Here is an 8,414-nt window from a genome sequence, read left to right as displayed (position 1 = left end):
TGTTTTTAATAGACCTCTTTTTTCACGGTCACTGACTGCTATCCTATCTTCTATATCTGAAATTCTATCTTCGCAATCTTTTATTCTGTTTCGTACACTTTCAATAGAGTTTTTAATCTCCTGGATATCTGTTTGAATCTGTTTTATGGATTCCATTTCTTTCCTCTGTTGGGCATTCATTGTTTCCATGTCTTTCTTATGCTGAGTCTTCATGGCTTCTATCACAGTCTTGAGCTCATCTATTTTTTTCTCAGTTTCTGCTCTAGAGTCTCGAATCATGACTTCTATTTTGCTCATCATCTCTCTGGCTAGCTGGGAAATTATTTCTGATTTGAATTTTTCTAGAGCCTGATTGATCAATTTTGTTACCTCCTGTGCTATGGGTCCAGGGAGTCCTGTTGGTTCACTATCAGACTTTTCATCCTCATTTGTCCTACTATTTGCTATTGGTGAACTGGATATCTGTTTTTGTGTCTTGCTTAAGTGTTTTCTCATTTTTATTTTTATTGTTGGGTTGTCCTTCTTTAATTTCTGGGTATTACTTAAATCTTCCTAATATAGTTGCGTTTTAGCTTTTGAGTTTCTAATGACTCATAGACATTCTCATTTTCATAATATCAGAGAAAACAACTCTTTAAATCAATCACAACCCTTTATCCCAATTGATACATTCAGCAGCCCAATAGGATCCGGCACAGCTTGCAAACTGACCACTTGTGGTAGTCATTAATGTATCACCTTTAACTCATGTGAATTAAATTAATTTCAAGAAGCAGCCCATAATATGTTTTCAGTGAGTATGCTTTTCAATATAGCATCTTTACCATTTAGGATGGGGGGTTAGACTTAGAACGAGAGGATTAGATAAGTGAAAGAATTGGAGCAGGTTTGAAGTGAATCCAGAGGATGTAGAATTACCTTACTATCTTTACAAAGCTATTAACTTCAGGGGGGATAGAGAGAGTGCAGAAATAAGGACAAGAATATATCCCCTTAACAATAACAGGCACTTGCCTTCCCTTGAAGGTACAGAGCCATGAGTGAGGTAAAATGACTCGAGAAAAGAACATAAAGAGAAACCCCTCCTAAAAAGAAAAAATAATAAAAGAAGAAGTCTGAGTTAGGGCAGGAGCTGGAATAAAAAGGGAGATGAGGGATAATATGGTGGAGCAAGAGACTGAGTTGGAGAGAGAGGACAGAAAAAGGAAAGAAATTTTAGGGTGGAATGAGGAAAAGAAAAAAGAGAGAGAGAAAAAAAAAGAAGCATTTGAGGGCCTCTTTCAGACTGTCTCTGTTCTCATATTATACCACATGTACAGCCATATGCAGAACTGAATCCCCTGGTCTCAGCTAGCCAATGGCAGTTCCCCACTACTGAGACTGAACACAGTCCACAAGGCCTAATTTGAGTTTCCCTACCCTCAGGGTTGAACTCCACTCAGTTCTATTACAGGTTTCCCCTGCCCTTTCTTTAAAAATGTTCAAAGTTGGGAGCTCAGAAAACTACCCTTCATGAGAACCTATGCCTCTGCAGAGTTGGTCTAAGGACTGGCCCAATCAGGAGGTTTGAGAACCGGGGGGGGGGGAGGTGGTGGGGGTGTTTCAAGGGAGCCCGCACGGCTACCTTCCTTACTGGGTCTTTTGTCACGCAGTCCGGGAGGTCGCGCACCCACCGGGTGATCTCAGGCAGGCAGGCAGGCAGCTCCTGATCTCTACTTCTACAGGGACCCTGAAGAGATGCACAAGCTTGGGCATGAGTAAGAGTCCTCACATAAAGACGTAGTGGAAAAAGTCCCTAAAGAACTACTTAAAGGCAGCAATCCTATATGGCGTCATCTCCAAAATCTTAAAGGAAACAGGAAGAAAAATTCCTATCCTCCCTTAACATTTTAGATATTTCATTTCTCTGTCTTCTTGCTGCATGGCTTCAGAAGAGAGGCCACATGTAATTCTTTGTGCCTCTGTAAGAAAAGTGTTCATCACCCCCACCAACACACACACACCAATTTGTTTCATTATTTCTCTTTATCTTTGACTTTTTGAAGTTTGAAAATAGCATGTCTGGATATAAGGTTGCTACTGCTGTTGTTCTACATTTATTCTGTTTAGTATTCTCTGAGCTTCCTATATATGTGGTGTCTGATTAATTTTGAAGAAAATGTAGTTATAATTGTTTGTATTGCTGTGAAAGGAATTGGTAAGTGACACATGCATAGAGACGAGCTGAATGGTAGTAAAATGATAAAAAGTTCATTTTTCCAGGAAAGATCGATCACACTCAAAAAGGCAGTGCCAGTGATCAACCACCTTTTGGGTTGCAGCTCCTTCTTTTATAGGTTTTACAGCTATGATCTCATTCAGGTGGTTACGCTTCATGTCCTCCGTCCACATTACCCATGTGTACAAATTACTGTAACCACACAGTTCACTTTAACCCAGATGTGACAGCTCCTTGTAGTTAGGGAGTTTACCTCAAGATTCACCTAACACTTTATTCTAGTGCACAGGAAGGGGTGTTCAAGGTCAGAAATGAGCCCAGATGTCCCTCTTCATGGTCACTGCCTCCGGTGTCTGTTAATTTTGAACTAAACAAAGCAGGTTGCTGTTAGAGACAGCAGAAGTCATTTTACATTTTCCTAACATTTTGTAGGATTTTAGATTATTTACAAAAGTTCTCTGTATCATTCCTCCTTTTTGGGGGTAACTCCTTATCCCTCATTGAATTCATACCAATTATATCTAAACTGAGTATATCTAGCTGAGTAAGGGGTACACAGTAAGCTCTGCTGGCTGTAAAGGTAGATCAGTCATGATGCCAGTTCTCTGATAAGTCATCGTGGTGAGTGGTGCACAATCCAGAGATCAGAGGCTAATTCCTGGTCTTCTGTAGCAGCAGTGAGTTAGTTCCATCAGTTAAATCCATCATGTCTACTCCTGTATGATTCTTTGGATGCCCTTTTAAGATACTTTGTATTTCCTGCAGTGCAGGAGTTTTTCTATTTATTGGGGGGGGGTGCTCTCCCAGACCTTTTTAACCTGTAGAATCCACCTTTCTAACGTTTGAGACCCATGCCTAGCAAGTGACTGATATCCAATATACACATGAAAAACTATTTTTTGTATCCATCTTGTTTTACACGGCCAACCTATACACCTTTTTAAAGGGTTACATTGTCCCTTTTTATAGTTATCACAATTTTCAGTACTTCTGGTCACAGTAGAACCATATTTGTTTCACCATATTAGAGTTTTATCTGAACAATACATCTTTTTGTGTATAAATCTCCCACAGTCAAGTATGGTACAGGGATTTCCATAATGTTCTTTTGGACAAGCACCAAAAAGAAGCATGAGGGGCTGTCCCTCTGGTTCCCATTTAACAGTTTTAAAGGTCACATATTTTTCATTAAACTTGTCATCTTAGGCTTATAAACTCTAAATTCAAAAACAAAATAACCCATAACCACTTGACACCATGAAAAGTCCATAGTATCTTGATTGCAGTCATTCTTCGGCTGTGCATGGACTCACCAGCTTCCGGTGTGGTGAGAGCAGGGATTTCAGTGCGCTATCTCCTGGAGTCACAGTCCGTGGAGTTCTTGGTTACTTCATCCTAGAGTGGTGAATCCACGGTTGGATTTCAGCTACCTTGACAGCTCTGGGAGTAACTATAAGCTCCTCATATGGCCCTTTCCATATAGGATCCAAAGGGGTCTTTTCCCAATTTTTAACATAAACTCACTCCCCCGGCTTTATCAAATGGGCAGGGGTTAGCACAGGGAGGACCTCTTTCTCTGAGTATTTTATAGCAGCTGGGGGCCTTTGTATCTCCATCTGAAGTTTCTGTTTGGCTGCCTTTTTGGCCTCTATATCTGTCTTAGCATTACCTTTTGCTATTGCATCTTTTCCTTTTTGGTGTCCAGAGCAATGCATTACCGCTACTTTATCAGTTTCCCACATTGCCTCCAATAACTGTGTTATTTCCGGTTTATTTTTTATTTGTTTGCCCTCTGTTGTGAGACCATGCTCTTTGTGTATTATGCCATGGATGTGTAAAGTGGCAAAAGCAAAACAGGAATCTGTATAAACATTTACCTTCTTTCCTTTTGCCCAGTGAAGAGCCTGTAGGGTACCCAAAACTCCTCTCTCTGAGCTGACCATCCAGTGGGGAGGGGTCCCACTTGGACCATTTTGTCCTGAGTCATTACTGTATAGCCAGCATAGCATACCTCATTTTCCATGAAACTGTTTCCATCCATGAACAGGACAAAATCAGCATCAGGCAGTGGGATTTTTTTGCAGATCTGGATGACTCAAGAACAGCTTGTTGGTGACTCTGAGACAGGAGGGCCAGGTTCCAAGGGCAAAGGTAGCACGAGTCAAGGTTTTAACTGGAACAAAACATACATGGGAGTTTTCACAGATAAGGGCCTGATATTGTGCTACTCTATTATTTGAGAGCCACTGATGTCCTCTGTAATTCAACAGTTCTAGGAAGACATGCAGAGCCCGAATTGTCAATTCCTGTCCTAACATTAGCTTGTCAGCCTCCTTAATCAGCACAACTGTGGCTGCCAGAGCTCGTAAACATGGGGGGGCATCCCTTTTAATAACTGTTTTTCCACAGAAAATATCATATTTTGAAAATGACCATTATAAACATACCATAATTACATATTTAGAATTCAACCTCCTTTTGATGATAACCAATATAAACATTTTATAACAACATATTTAACAATGTTTATTGGGGGTATATCTTCTCAGAAGACTATGAAAACTAGTGGGGATCCCATTAGTGAACAAAGACTAGAATAAATTTTTCTGAGCAGCTGCCTTTTTTATTCACCAACAGGAGTTTATCCAAACCTAAAAGTTGTATTTAATTATTTTGGAAATTTTTTAACTTATAAAACCAGGTTGTAGAAATTAACAATTTATTCATATCTTTGACGTCATTTTGATTAAAAAAATGTAATTGGACAAACACTTTCAAACAATTGGGCAAATACAAACATCATATAAGACAATTTATGAAACTAGAGTGCACTCAAATATATTTGGTCAATTGAATTATAACATCTCTTTTAATTAAGACTAGTCAAAACTTTTGCAGGTCAATTAACAGAGATCTCCTGAAGAGTTAGAATCAGAAGGAATGAAAGCTCTTTATGACTGTAAATGTAAATTTTTTTATAACAAACTTGAAACCAACAAGCAAACATACATATTTCCTCAATAAATCACTTCCACACACCTTCTCAACATACCTAGGCCTTCTGGTCTTGTATATCTCTCTTTATCTTCCTAACAAGACAAACATACAAAATTCTTTCATATCAAAAGTATATATCTTCTACTTATAGTTTTCTTAATATTTCTTCTCCATTGTCTCACTTACTATAAACCTTCTATGTATAACAAACTTGTCTTCAGCTGTTAAAATTTTAAAGTGTCCCTTTTTGTTTGTTTGTTTTCAGATTGTTACATTTTAAAATTTGACTGGCTGCCAACAGAACAGTATTAACCTTGAGTTTTTCATCAACAAAGTACAGAAAAGATCAAATTAACCCTATAATCACAATTCAAGAATTTGCAGTGCACAAGAAAAAAAATTTAAGCACACTAATCAAACATCAACTCAAATTGAAACAAAGATACATTTATCAAATAGTTAAAATCTGTAACTTGATTTCTCTTGTAAAATTGCTTGATGTCTGGTAAAATCCAGTTGCAGTTTCTCTGGCTTTGTTTTGGATTCCAGACCTTTGCAGGTAGCATCAGGCTGACAACACAGTGCTGGCATTGGGGATCTTAAAGCCTGGAGCATTTTTTCTATTTTTCTGTATGTTTTTCAGAGCTTTCCTGACTGTTTTCAATTCATCAAAGATTTGTTTTCTCACTTTAGTTCTTTCTAATCTGAGTGCAAGCAAGCCCTGTTCCATTCTCTCTGAGTACAACCATGGTTCTCCATCTGTACCCTCCGGTGCAGTAAGGCCAAGCAGTTCTCCTCATGGTTTTGCTCCCACCTCCTCCACACCTGTGATCTTAGAAACTCAAGCAGAGGGGGAGGCAGCTCGACCTCCTCCAAAAGGGAAGCACTGGGATTTGCCTGTAATGATGCAACATTTTCTGAGAGAGGCAAGTCCACCTTGTGAAAAAAAGGCAGATTTGGCAAGCAGTTGTTCTAAGACTAAAACTAAACAGTTCTCACCAGTAGCTGATTGCTGTGGAGCAGAAGCTTGAGCACCTCCCAGGCTGGGATGTTCAGGCCCCAAAACAGAGCACACAAGGCTCTAAATTATCAAAGTCTCAGCTAAAAACAAAGGGAGATAAATTTTCTTTTGTCTAGAGTTCCCTCCGGGGGCCAAGTCTGGCTTAGCTGAGGCCATGATAACTCATAAAGCTTCCTGAGCATCTTTTGGTCTTCATTTTACCCCATAGTCCCCCACAAAGCCTTTATCAAAATTCTGAATCAAGCACTCCAAAACAGCTGGTTTGGTATTTGCATTTCCCATGATCACTAGATATTCCCTTGTCCAATGACACAGGACAAACCAAGGGTGGGTATCACACACACTCGCCAGTCCAGCCATGGGGTCTCTCGACCACTAACAGCCATGTCAGAACTAAGGGACATTGTAGCATTAGTGTTCTGTTTTGTTCATATTAGACACTGGCCACAGAATCACACACAAGCTCTGCAGCTCAGGGAGAGATCTTTCAGCGTAAATGCCCCCTCCCTTTGTCTTGGTGCACAGACGAGGCTACCGAGGCTACGGATTGCTTTTGCAGCTCATTCCACTCACTCTCCCAACTGAATCTCTGTCACACACACAATCGCAATCTATGATCGCATCTTCACCTCTAGCATTTCTCTCTGATTCTTTCCTCTACCTCTCCGCTTACATTATCCACCTGTTCCTGTATATTGTCTACTCTTTTATTACATTCTTAGCATGTCAATCATAGCATTTTAAAAACATAAATCCTGGTCTAATAATCTCAACATTGCTGCCATATCTGAGTGCTTCTGATGCTTATTCATTCTCTTGGAGCTGTGTTTTTGCCCTTTGGTGCAGCTTGAAAGTTTTTATCTTCAGGCTGGGGTGCTGCCCCGAGGAAGGAGCAACAGTAGCAGGTGGCCAGGTGTAGGGAGGGAGTTGTTTAAGAGTCCTGTGCTCAGGCCCCACAGGTGCTTCTCATATCCTCCCTCCCAGGCTGGAATAGCTGGAAGGGCTGGAGTGAGCTCTTTCCCTCCCCTCTGTAATTTAGCTCTGATATAATTCCAGCAAGTTAAGATCTGATTGTTTCTCTTGAGGATAGGCATTAAGAAGAACAGAATGCTTTGGTGTATTTCAAGATGGGGATTTTTTTTCTCCTAGTATTTATAACAGGATCTGGTAGATTTCCAATAAAACTTACTAGAGTGTGACAGACCTTCCGACTGGGTCCTCTTGGAGTTTTTAACTTCAGGCTCATCTGCACAGAGCCTCAGTGATCCAGCTACTCTGTCAGCCTCTCCTGTGCTGCTGCTGTTTCCTGTGGAGGCTGCCACCCCAGCAGGTTATGCTGTTCTGTGTCCACCTGTCCCTTCCTACAGTTTTGTGGAGTGATTTATCCCAAGACCTCATTTCCTGAAAGATCTAAGAAAGTTGATGTTTCTGTATTTACTTATTGTTAAGATGGAGTGATAAAATCTTTGCTCCATACACACTGGACTGGAAACCCAGTTTCCATTGGCTTTTAAATTTTTATACTACAATTGATGATACATGTTATTTCCACCCCCAAAATATTGACCACCACCAGTCACCACCCCAACTATCCCACCACATCTACAGAGTGACCACTAAGCCTCACCCAGGAAGGAAAGAAGAGGAAGAGATTGTTGGCCAGCACTAAGGGCGATCACGGAGGCCAACATATTTTTCTGTTTTTGATAAGACATGGATGGATTCTGTTCAAAGAGCCATGTGAATCAGACACTTCTCTGGGTGTCACTGGCATTGCTGGACAAACACAGCCTTCTGTCCCTGGACCGTGGGAGACTAGAATGTGCTCTCTGCACAAACAGATCAGAGGAAGAGCATAGGGGCTGAGAGACCATGCCATTCCTCTCCCAGCCCCACCAGCAAGTCAGCCTCCCTTCCTTCCATGGTGAGAAGAAGGAAAGGAAAGAGTGCTGGGGAGGCAGGAATAATCCTCCCTGGGGAGCCCCTGAGAAACTGTTGCAGAAATTGTGCTGCACAAATGGCATTGAGTCCACGGCTGAGGGTCACTGAATTGATGCATCTCTAAAATATACCATCTAGAAAGTGACAGGTCCCCTCTTAGTATTTCACATTACTGAAAAGGCTCTTCTTCTTTTTCTCTTTTTCTTTTTTTTTTTTTTTTTTTTTTTTTTTTTTTTT

This window comes from Fukomys damarensis, unplaced genomic scaffold (assembly GCF_012274545.1).
Source record: "Fukomys damarensis isolate Sample0158 unplaced genomic scaffold, DMR_v1.0_HiC HiC_scaffold_15, whole genome shotgun sequence".
NCBI classification, from domain to species: domain Eukaryota; kingdom Metazoa; phylum Chordata; class Mammalia; order Rodentia; family Bathyergidae; genus Fukomys; species Fukomys damarensis.
This window is presented reverse-complemented; position numbering follows the sequence as displayed.